Source organism: Maylandia zebra, linkage group LG14 (genome assembly GCF_041146795.1).
Source record: "Maylandia zebra isolate NMK-2024a linkage group LG14, Mzebra_GT3a, whole genome shotgun sequence".
NCBI classification, from domain to species: Eukaryota; Metazoa; Chordata; class Actinopteri; order Cichliformes; family Cichlidae; genus Maylandia; species Maylandia zebra.
In genome coordinates, this window is record NC_135180.1 from 1,650,271 (window position 1) to 1,662,722 (window position 12,452).

At 41.8% G+C, this 12,452-nt stretch overlaps 1 long non-coding RNA gene across 5 annotated transcripts in view; it reads right to left on the reverse strand.

Annotated features, from left to right (window-relative positions):
- Positions 1-5,000: 5,000 nt before the first annotated feature.
- The window catches only part of LOC143422004 (uncharacterized), a 119,896-nt gene continuing 112,444 nt past the window's right edge, over positions 5,001-12,452 (reverse strand). For 2 of the 5 annotated variants that reach the window (XR_013101583.1, XR_013101586.1), the window contains 2 exons: positions 12,021-12,075; positions 5,001-7,505 (listed from right to left, as the gene is read on the reverse strand). This is a non-coding gene — a long non-coding RNA (uncharacterized LOC143422004). Of the gene's footprint in view, positions 7,509-12,020; positions 12,076-12,452 lie in introns of all 5 variants that reach the window. The other 3 variants (XR_013101582.1, XR_013101585.1, XR_013101584.1) reach the window with 2 other exon arrangements.

Consider the following 12,452-nt stretch of genomic DNA (forward strand, 5'->3'; position numbering starts at 1 on the left):
AGTCCAAAGAGGGAACGTGAGGAGAAAGTACGAGGTCAGGAAGAACCAGGTAAGCAAACAGACAGGGAGCAGTGACAGGCAGAAACTGTTAAACTGACAAAGAGGAAAACCTGATTTTACTCACAGTCTGGAAGTTGTGTCCTCCCTGTATTAAAGCTGCTAAACAGAATCTGCTAAACAAACTGGGCTGAAACATTTTGACCCTCTTTAACAACATCCCAACATAACATTATCATTGATCGGGAGATTAAAATTAATGATATATTTTTATGTGGTTCAACCACAACTCTACTGAAACCTCAGCCAGTAACAGGTCAGCCAACCGTTGGACCGTCCAGTTGTCTGTATGACTGCTGCAGTACGTGCATCACATTTGCTCACTATCAGAAAGAGCCAAACAGCCCTGGTGGAGCGAGCAGCTGTAAAGAGAAGCAGATGCTCTGTTTCTACAAATGTTTTAAGCTTGTTTCAAAGATTCTGTACAGCAGCTTTAAATGTTTTCCAAAAGCACACACACACTTATCAGTGTTTCTCACACTTTTTACAGTGTGGACCACCTGAGAAAATGTCAAGCTCTCCCAAGCACCAAAGCATGAAAGTCATAAATCTTACAACACAAAATTAGTATCTGCAGTAAAGATTTTTCATGCATTGTATACATTCTACCACAGGCAAAGTTGTCTCCATTTTTATAGTTTTTTTATTAATATTTTCTAATAATTTATTTGTAATAATTTCTTCTGTTTTTGGAGTGTTTTTTATGTATCTGTATTATATTATACATACACATTAAAAGTGAATCTCTGTCCAAAAAATGCACTCAGTTTACTTTTTACTCACTATGAGCATCATTCATTATTAATAAACCAGTAATGAAGGTTAGCATATGTATTTTTTTATTCCAATCCATTCTTCGTTAGCAGCATTTAAATAACCTTTATCAGATTTGATGGTTTTGTTACAGACTTTTCAAAAAAGTGTTTTGCTTTTCTTTCACAAATGTGGGATTAAATTGTTAAAATGTACAAAACAGTGATGTCATGTTTTGTGACGAGGACCCAGGCACAGAGAGACCTGATGAATTTAAGAATCTTATGATTCAATAAAGAAATTTGCAGACTTGCACAGAGATGGTAAAATTATGGTGACTGATAGCGGAGACGAAGATAACAAATGATGAGGACAGGGAGGAACAGGGGTTTAAATGCACCAAGGAGACAGACAGAGAGAACTCGGGACAACTGGAGACATTTAAGGATGCAGGGACTGACAGAGACAGGGAAGATGTCTCATCGTGATGTGTAAAGTTGATCTTGCCTGGTTGAGCAGCTCTCTGGGTGCTCAGCACCCCCAAAGCTCTGATCCTAGAATCGCCCCTGTTGATAAGTATGAAGAAAACTGAGCACACTGGATTCAGTAAACATTAAATCAAGCAGGGCTGGAAACATGTTGCACTAAATTAAATGCCTTTGCAAATTCTGTGTCAGTGCAGTTAGAGGGATCAATATGTAAATGATCAAAATTACCAATAACAGATTCATTCAATAAATGATTGCAGGATTTGGGAGGTCAACAGATTACAATACAGTAAACTGGATATTCCTATTGAATTTTAAAGATAGTAAATCATAGGAGTTAAAAGAACCAGGATCAAATGGGTTTAGATAATCCTCATGAATCACTGCTGTTCCTCCACCGTGGGCTTCGGGAGGCAGAGCTCTCGGTTCAGCTTTGAGTCTCAGTGACAAAGAAAGTGTCTGATTTCTGAGAGGTAACAAAATTGTTACGTATGAAATATGTATTAGATCTGGATCTACTGTTAAAAGGGCAAATAACTGAAGTAGAGACAGGCTAGAGAGGAAGAGGTTTACAGCACACAGTAATTAGATTACTGAGTCTGGGTGCACAAATATGGACAATGTGAAGGTTTTTCTGTTTATGCCGTATATTCAGGTACATAAAGTCTAACACTAATACGTGGCTCACATACAGAGTAAAATGGTTGGTGAGGAGTTGAAAAGATTAGAAAATATTTACTTTTAAACCTTCCAAATAAATTATTAGCTAAAAATGTTCCTCCATGTGTGGTGGGCCCTGTTTGTGGAAACTCGATTTGTTGAGCTCAAAGTATTTTTTAAAAACAAGACAAAAATAAAGAAATTATTAAAGCTCAAGAAAAAGGACTGTGTGCATCTTTACGACATGTTTCTAGAACCTTGTTGATGGGAGCACTGGTAATGCTGGTTAGTAAACTAGTAACCAGCAGGCAGGCTGTCAGCCGACACATGATGTTCTTGACTGATTTCCTTCTAGTATTAATTTCATGTATAATTTTATCTGTAATTAATGAATCGCCTCGAGCTGACTGTTGTTGTGTTTGCTGTATAAATTTACACACACACACACACACACACACACACACACACATATTTATTACAGGAGGTGATTGTCATTGGGAGGAAACTGAAATAGAATTTTTCTTTACATGAATGTCTATATGTGGAATTTCTTTTCATCGTTGGCTTTATTAAATACATAAGTATAAAGTTTGAGCATTTCAGATGGTTCAATGCACTCGAGGTCATTCAATTTAATTCCAGCATCATACATGCTCAGCATTTCTTACCACAGTTGTTGCAGTTACACATTTGTTGTGACTTTCTATCATTTTATGTTCTAATATACTTACATTTCAGCACGTGCTGAGAATTTTGAAGGTTTTCTTTCACAGTTTCTGTTGATCCTCAACATCCCTGCTGTGGCCTTTACAGCCTGAACTCAGAAGCTTATGTGTTCTCCAATATTTGATCATTTCCAAAAGTAAGAAATAAAGTCAGTGGATGGTTTAAGGAAAGAAAAGACTTAATGACTGATTTAATATCTTTGGAAACTATTTCACTAATATATTTTTTCAAATAAATTCCCATATAAAAAATAAAATTATATTTAACATTTCTGTGTATGAAGGAATATGAAATGGTAAATATGGAAAGGTAATTAAGTGAAACAGAAATTAGTTCTCAGAGGAGGACATGATCACTAGATCATAACAAAAACCTGAGAATTATGAATAACTTGATAATGCAACACTTGGCACAGTTTAATCAATTAAGACAAATTTATACAACAAAGTTTGATGCTGCACAATTCAGCAGTTTTTCTTTCTTTCTTTTTAAGAATATTGAATTTGTTGAAAATGATTTAATATTTATAAAAATGTTAATCTGAAGCTTTAAAAATTAAGACTATTTTAATAAAGGCTTAAAGCTTTTTCACCTGATAATTAGACACAATTCATGTTTTTTTCTCCTGTAAATTTTTACTGTAATAAATCAGAGTTAATGCAGGAAAACTGTGAACATCAAAAAAACAAAACGGTGAAATGATCAAACCTGAGCATTTTAAGCTGCTCTGTTCATTTGACCTGTTTGAGCCTGTGTGAAACAAACAGACGGCACTCAACGGATGTTCCCTGAAATTAAAACACATAAAGAATAAAGCCTTGATGCTGTAATAAACGTTACTGAGCTTGAACAATAAGAAAAAGCACAAATATGTATGTAGATGATTTTTGACTTTTGTCCAGCAGCAGAATGTCTGATGACAAATAAAAAGAGTTTTAATTTTATAATAACAGAAGTTAATACAAAAAGGACGTTACTTTACAATTAAAACAAACAACAAAAACAAATATAATGAATAGAATAATATAGTAATAATATATAATGAAATAATAATAATGTAATCGAATGCATTTTATTACTTTTAATATTGTATTGTCTTTGTATTACAGTATAAAGCACCTCGAGGCAGCTGTTGTGATTTGCACAATAATTAAAAACTGAATGCTGTCATATCCTAGTTTGTATGGTTTGAATGTTTTAGATATTGTGTTTTATTCAGTTATTTTTATTCAGATATATTGTTGGGAATTTTCCTGCCACACAATGAATTGTTATCAAACTGTTGGAATTAAAGTAAAAACTATTGATTTAAGTGAAGTAATAACCGTCTGTAGAGTATTTATAACAAAAAGATTTTTGAATTTATTACATAATCTGATCAGAAGCAACTAAAAATGAACGGGACTGAAAGGTGCACGAACGACAGACTCATATCCTCCCTCATGTAATGGTCCCTCCCTCGCCCTGTCTCTCCCTCGCCCTGTCCTCAGATGCCTTTTGGCCTACTTTCGGCTGCAGAGAGCTCCAGTGTGTGTGAGCCAAATCTCTGCGTGGATTTAAAGGCAGAGCGTGCGAGAGATGGAGGCAGAGCGAGAGACAGCGAACCGGGTGACCAGAAAATATCATGTCAAATAAGGTATTCGGCTTTGGGCCGTGGGGACGCTCGCTGTGCCTCCTCATATTTGTTCCAGTGGTCACGGCTGACAAACAGATTTAATCAGCTTCTTTGGTGCAACAGTCCTAATCATCTTTGAATCATTAAGACATTACAATCAATACCAAAAGAAATACATTTGATTAGATGGTAATCTGTATTTGATTTTTCCTCATTTTACATTAAAAAAATGCAGAAATTGAGTCTCAAGTGACAGTTTTGGAAAATAAGCACGACTCTAAAACCAAACGTCAAAATATCCTGTTAAAAATCATGTTTTACAACGAATTTCCACTCTGCTGTTTGTTTTCTATAATTCAAGCATTTCATGGCAAATCACAGGACGAGTGTTAGATGGACTCACGTGGAGGTGAGAGGCTCGGGACATCCAAGTGTGGAAACAGTGAAATACATCCAAATATGTGCCCGCAGGTTTAACATAGTGTGTGTTTGTTAGATACTCATTCTTTAAATGACTCTGCATGTAAAGAAAGCCACTAAAGTCAATCCTGATGAACTTACCTGATAACTGTGAGCAGAAACTGACATGATTCATTATTATTGGCTGACTCTAGCATTCAGCTCACTGAGAAAAATGTGTAGTTACAAATGTGATGTTTCTTTAAGAAGTGAAAATAAAATGAAGACGACAACTTTGAACGATCCATTAGTGCGTCACTTTATTCAAAGATTATTTCAATGAACACAAAAAAATGTTCCTTTATTCTAAATTGATATTGTTTGATTTTCCCAAACAATACACTATTATTTGCAGCATCATCTTCCCTGTATGTGTATGTGTGTGAAGCTATAGCTATGATCTGATTTCACCAACCATAGGATGAACTCTGGAGAAGGTACAGGCCCCGTGTACTCTCATACCATCTTCGCACTCACTAATCCTTCTGCAAAAGAAGCTTTATGTGTCCATAATCCGTCTCGTTATCACCGTCCAATATTAAACCAACAGCTATGTGGAAGTAACAAGTCCAGACAGAACTCTCGGGGTGTTCAAAGTACTTCTTGGAAATGTGGTGAATCAGTAAGGATGAGGAGGCAGGATGAGGTAGAATGAACTGTGCTGCATGGACCGGTGAAACGTGAGGATTCTCCTGTGACCTATGTATCAAATTTAATAGTATACTTTTTGAGAATATTGTTACTGTTAGGTTGGAGGTACTAGTACACTGCATATATCACAGTTTTAGCCGTACCACTTAAAGGTACTGTGTTGCATTGTGCTTAAACCGGACTAGACATTTTTTCAAAGTGTATAAAAATTCACCACGTGTGGTGTTGGACTGTTAACCATGTTGACATGTGACCAAAGATACTGGGGTACATTAGCACTGATATCTTAAACACTGCACTGCTCACAAAACACTGCATGCTAGTGTTTGCATGTCAACAATTATACTTTGAAGCAGAAAACTAGAAATCGCCCAACACAGTGAATAAGTTTCATATATGAATAAGAAACACATTAGCTAACACTAGCACATCTGTGTTAGCATTCTTCATTTCCCATAAATGTTAAAATGTTGGTACATTTCGTCAAAGAACAGAAAACAAGGACATTTCATTAAGACTTTATTTACATGTTTACATTACAGAGACATGTGAAGCATTAAAAAGCAGCTCCTACTGTCAGAGATCACACGCATGTCCTGGTCAAACTATAAGCTATAAAAGAAAGATGTCTACACAGCGTGTGGGCAGCTGGTTGTTATATGCATCTCGTGTTCATGAACTGTTCCCCGACATGTCCTGACCTGGTCTAAAAGGCTGCAAGAGAGAGAGAGAGACAAAGTCATTTAAAAGCTGTTACACAACGAAGCCCGAGCACAGCCTGAAAAACACAACCACAACACTGAAACCAAGAATGTGCTGATTTTCCTCTAAAAGCAACAAAGAAACACTTATTGATATCTGCACACTTTTAATAAATCATGCAAACATTAATGTAGGTCCGGTCAGAAAAAGACTCATGTTTCACAACAATATAAAAATGTCTCATTTAAAGACATATGGACAGAGCTGAAAGAAGACTGACATCGTCCTCGTCAGCTGTCTTTTTTAATTTATTGTTTTTAAGGAGATCCTGTAACACGTCTCCGTAACTCACAGAAACAAAAACAACAGTAGGAGCTTTAATAATAGAGTATAAAAATACTCCCAAAGATGAAATAAAAACACGTTAGACGGCCGAATCTCACGCTTCACACAGAGCTTCTATTAATAAGTGTAAGAGTTGAAAGAATTGACAGTCACGTGAAATGACAGCAGTGAGGTTTTATTTAGACACGTAGGACACATCAGAAGGAAGAGAAAAAACTTCTATATTTATTCAGAAGAAATTGAAGTATCTATATGAACAAACGTGGCGTCCAGATTCACCACAGTCGGTTTGAATTAAACAAATAATTCCACAAACTGAGATAACACAGGAGGGTGAATCGAAGTTTACATCAGAATATAATATAAAACAACTTGTGACAAATAGTCTAAAAATAGCACAACTGGATCATCTGGAAATATCCAAAAACACACGTGTGTGTGGATTAATGGAGCACATTAACCAGTCGGAAAACTGGGTTTGGAGAAAAAATGGTGAATTGAGTCACACGAGACTGCTGGGCAGGTCGTAACAGGCTCTGTACAGTATGTCGAGCTGCAGTGCTGTTCGGTAGCTTGGCTTAAATCTGAGATGCAGCATATTTCAGTATCGTGTCGGTTATAACGAGCACCGGCTTTGTTAAATGATCTAACAGGAACTTCACACACGATACAAATTCTGCTCTTCGCTCCGTTTCCACTAGAAGCACATTGTGAAGGCTAAAACAAAAGCATCACAGCCACCACAGATGAACAGAGCAGCATGAAGCTACAATACCAAGACAGTTCACTGAGACAGGAATTAGATAGAAGTTTATTCATCTCAGACAGCTCCAGTACTGGGACAGAGTTTTAAGCTTTAAATCGCACCCTCTATTTCACATTTAAGGTAATCGGCGCCAAAGAAGGATCGCAGCTCTGAACGTTCTTCATGAACACACGTCAGAGGACGCCTGTTCAGTTTGAACAGAAAGTCGAAGGTGCCTCGTCCAGGTCGGCGCGCACATGTGGATCCTGCAGATCCACATCCACTGCAGATCCTGCAGGATTTTCTGCTTTAAAAGAAAGAATGAAACAATTCAGTGTTTACAGCATGACTGTTCAGTTTATCTTAATCAATAAAATACTTCTGTACTGATACCTGTTAGTGTTTAGAAAATAAAAGCTTTTGCTTTAATAACATTCTGAAAAGATTTTCACATTATCGCTCAACAGGAAGAGTTTTTACGACTTTTATCGACTCCAGCTTCAGAGGAAAGACTGAAATACAGGACAAGTCATTTTACCGTTATAAACAAAGCTCATAATCACTGTTATGTTGTAATAGGAGGCTGCACTGATTCATAGAAGCAAAAGCCTCAAATTGTGTCACAGACTTGATCTCATCCAGATCCAGCTGATGCATCGCTCTCCCACCACCAAATATGTTTCTGATATTATCTCCCCGACCAATTGAAATAAATATGTTAACAAAAAGAAATGATGAGCACAGCTTTCTGGTTCGTGTGCTTCAGCATGTTTTCCTTCAAACGTACAAAAACCACCAAAAACACACGACGATGATGATGATGCACAGGAGGGTTACACGTTGACTCATCGGGGGATTTCCAGCCTTTCTTTAAATGCAAAGTGACCTGCAGCAGGGCTCTGCTGCCGCTCGTCACTACCTGGCTCTTTATTGGAGGAGCTTTTTAATGCACAGACGTGCGCCTGCGTGTGTGTGTGTGTGACTGTTGACATACTGTGGGCGACTCTCAGATTAATGAGGTTCGTTAGTCTGTAGTCTGGTTAATCTGCTGCTGTAATGCGGCTGTGCGTAAAGCTCCTCTAAACTTGCCTCGTTCACACAGGCTTGCGCACCAACACACCCAGACAAACGACAAGTGATGCTGAAAATGCACCGGTCCATCCCACCAGCGCATTTCAAAGCCGCCCAGATGGCAGACAAAACAGCGTACAGTTTGGCAGTCGGTGCCCAGACCGGGCGAACAGAAATGAGAGAAACAATGAAAGCTCTGGACGTGCCCCAAATTCTAAATCTTTGGCCAAGCTGCAGAGCCGAGGAGAGCCTCAGCAATTCCAGCTACGCGGCGAGAAAATCGGCCCCAGGTGTGCAACAGTTAGAAAAAAACAAAAAAATGCCCTCTGCTGCTCTCAGATGCCGTGGGTAGCGAGCATTGGCCGGCACGAGAGGACCCACGTGGAGCTGCGACGCCATCTTGTTTCACCGACAGACTTGGAAGGGGCAGCGATCCCCTCTGCAGTATGGGGAACACACACACACACATCACATCACAGACGTGTTGACAGATAGTGTAGGAAGCACACTGGTTATTGATGAATGAGCTTCTCCCGCCTGCAGCAGAGAGCGGCTGTGTGTCGAAGGGAGTGGCAGAAAAAAAGCTGCAGATTGGCGAGCGAGGCTGATGCAGAGGGAAACCATCCCCGCTGCCACAAAGAGGCTCATCGCCAGCCGTCTGTCGCCTACGTCGATGCATTTTCACAGCGTGCCGATCGAGCTTTCTCACTTTTACTCTGAAATAAGCTGACTCGATTTTCACGAGAGGGTTTAGGCATAACCAACGGACCGTCCTCACAAACCCACACCAGGGTCGGCCTTCAGCAGTCCGTCTTAACGGAAAGTTCGTCCACATTAAACAGGATTACAATCAACTGTTGCCATTCCCGGCTGAATTTTGCAAGTCTGGAGACTAAAACTAGACTAGAGTAAATCCCTGGGATTGTGTGGTGCAGCAGCTTTGCAAGGCACGCGTTATTCCAGACCACCACTCCAGACTCTGCTGTGGAAAAGCAAGCACAGAAACACATTTTCTATAAAGATCCTAACATAATCTGGGTGATGGAGCAGCTTATCGTAGCTGGTACATGCCCAGCAGTCACACTGTAAGTGTCTGTCCTCCATGTCTGGCTCAGCTTTGGGGACACAGTGTACAGACAGTGTGCAGAGGAGCCGAACAATGGACGACACAAGCCTGCGGCTCCTTTGGAGCTTAGCGGCTAGGCGCTAACTTGCTCCAGGTTAGTGTGCGCTCACTGAGCTGAGCGAATCAAAAGCGATTTGGAGGCAGAGAGAATGTAAAAGAAGAGACGGGGCTCACAGAGGCGTTACATAAGACAGCAGGGTTCAAGCTACAGTCCATGTTGGTTCATCAACAACACGATGAAAGGTTCTTCTGATCGGAGGCAAAGCACTGAGAGGGTGAAGCTCAACACATCGGTATATTATACCACATAACTGTCAATGCAAGAAACACAAGTGAAGTGGAAACCGTTACACTGAAGCATTTACTAATGAAAATGAGTTTAGCATTAGGGTCACCACCGTACATCGACCCTGCTAATTACCTTGCTAAAATATGAAACGCACAAATCTAGCACTGAACTTTCTGCATGAAGGGGAGTATCCATGGAGATAACTTATCATCGATACCCTGCTACGCTCCATTAATGCCACAACACGGTGGAGTAGGAGTTCAGGCAGATATCGAAGAATCAGGTAGTCAAAGAGCTGCTGCTGTTCTGCAAATGGGTATCGCGAGAGCGACCTGCAGGGTGGAGTGGATGTGCAGATCTCACCCATTAACCAGCAGCTGGGTGAGAAATGAAGCTCGTGCAACAAAAGCCACCACGTGCCTCTATGACCAAGTCAGCAGGTAGGATCCTCGTTACTATCGATGACAAAGTGTCGCAGCTAGACACCAGAGTCCAATCAGAATCGACTCAGCAGCTGCACCGTTCATTCATGGATCGCGGTCGGTGGTGGTATCATCGTAGTTTAGAAATGCCCCGGCGATGGCTGCTAGCCGCCTCCCAGTGTTTTCACGTTGTCACCTTTGCTTTGCGTTGGCACGCGCGAATAAGCGTTAATGTTGGCGAGGGTTTGCTGAGGTCAAGCACATCATGTACAGAGCTGTCATAGTCACGCTCTCGACATCCCTCTGTGCTGCTCTCAAGTCACGGACGCCGAGCAAGTATCCAGGCCTGCTGCAAAAGGGCTGCAAGACTTATCACTGTGCACAAGACGAGACTGACACCATCGCCACGGCATTAGCACCATCCATCACAAGCTGCTCAGCAACACCTATTGGCTTTAGCAGGAACATGTACTGGTTTTAGCGAGCATTGTTAGCTTCAGTGCTCCACCTGAAGCTGTTTTTAAAAAATTAGTAACTAACAGTAAGCATTAGTCATTATTAGCCATTACAGCTCTGAGTGGGCCCTCTTTTTCAGACCACGTGACACGAAAACTCAAACACAGAATCCTGCGGAGATTCATCAACATGTTACTTTAGCGTAAAGCTTTTCTATGCGGTCCAACATGGTGCTTGTGGTCCATACTGCGAGAATCGAGCCTCAGCTGTAACAAGATGATCGCTTCCTGTCACCCCTCTGCACACCTTTAGCTCAGGCGGCCTCAGCTCTGTCACATGACTTCAATAAAGCGTGCACGATGCTACACTCCCATCAACTGAAGCCCAGATATTTGACCAGCTCTACTTGATTTCATGTGCTGTGAAGAAGCGAGGCGGCAAAGCGGGCAGACGGGAAGAGCGAAAACTCCAGGTAACAACATCATGCCAGGGTGTGAGTCAAGCTGTGAAGTGTGACATGGTTAACGCCTTAGCTCACTGCGCCACGGCCCCCCCCCCCTTCGGTCGCCATTGTTGGAGGCAGGAAGGTGCGGGAGATAGCGCTGCCTGTGCATCTCTCTCAGCTCCCGAGAGCCTAACCCGTGGACATGAAAGCACAACGTCACAAGTTAGGGTCTCAGGGATGGAGAAAGACGCGTATCCTAAACGAACTCCTCTCCCTCGTTGCACAGCTGCTTTGAACCCTCTCGGAAATCACTCGTATTCCTGCGCAGGAATAACCTCCGTGTGCTGGACTTGCTTATAAGTCAAATGAGGACTCAGAGCGTCTCCTGCATACAGAGTGAGCTCTGCCTCGCACAGCCTCAGAGGCAATGCATTAGCTGCAAGCTCCACAGCCCCCTATGCATTCGTGAGCATACAACAAGTGCAAGCCTCAGCCAGACACAACACTGGCCAGCCCCCCTCCCTCAACTATCTCTCTCCCCCTCCCCCACCTCGGCTGAACAATACAGCACTTTGAAAAATGCCTCCTGCCATCAGGTACAGAGCCTGCTGCCGTACTGTATGTCCAAAGATCTGCTTCTGTCCTTTAGTAACCATTACTTGCAGGAGATGCAAAAGACAAAAGCCCCGCGTGGATGCATCGGCTTCAGCATTGAAATTTGCGCCAGACCAGCGCAGCATCTCACAGTCCATCTCACACGATGACTTGCATGCTCGTCCGACCGACATGCCTTTTGCCTGGTGCAACAAAAATCGTTTGGCGACCGCTCAGTGCTTACAAGTGCACATCCCTGTTCAGCACAAGCTTCCCAATCCTCCCGAGAGGCTGCGCAGGGAAAAAGACAAGCCTGATGACAAAGCTCTACAGTTCCTTCTTGCTACCATGGTGGTCTAAAGCGTAGGAAACAGATGGGGAGCGGAGAGGAAGAGAATTTGTTGGTATCGACTCACCCTCCCCTTTGGATCCAGGATGCCCCAATCGCTCGCTGCTCTCCGAGCTCACTGCCTGCTCAGGGAGGGGAAGAAAGAGGAGACAGAGAGAAAGAAAGCTCAGATTTAAACTTACAGCACGCCAGCAAGGCTCCGCTAACGCTCAGAAAAAGAGATTTCCTTTCATTTTATTTGAAGAAAAAATGATGAGAGCGGTACAAAGCCGAGGCCGGTCAGTCCTGCTGGAGCTCAGGCGGAATAAATAGCGAGCGGCACGGAGACGAGAAAGATGAGGATGGGTGGTAGGACTGAGCCGGAATGAACCATGTGCACATTCCCTCTCCCTCTATCACTTTGCTCTTGCTGCTCTCTCTCTCACACACACGCACGCAGTCCGGTCAGGACAGTCGCTGAGACCGTTTCCAGGAAAACAAAGCACTGCAAGGATGCACT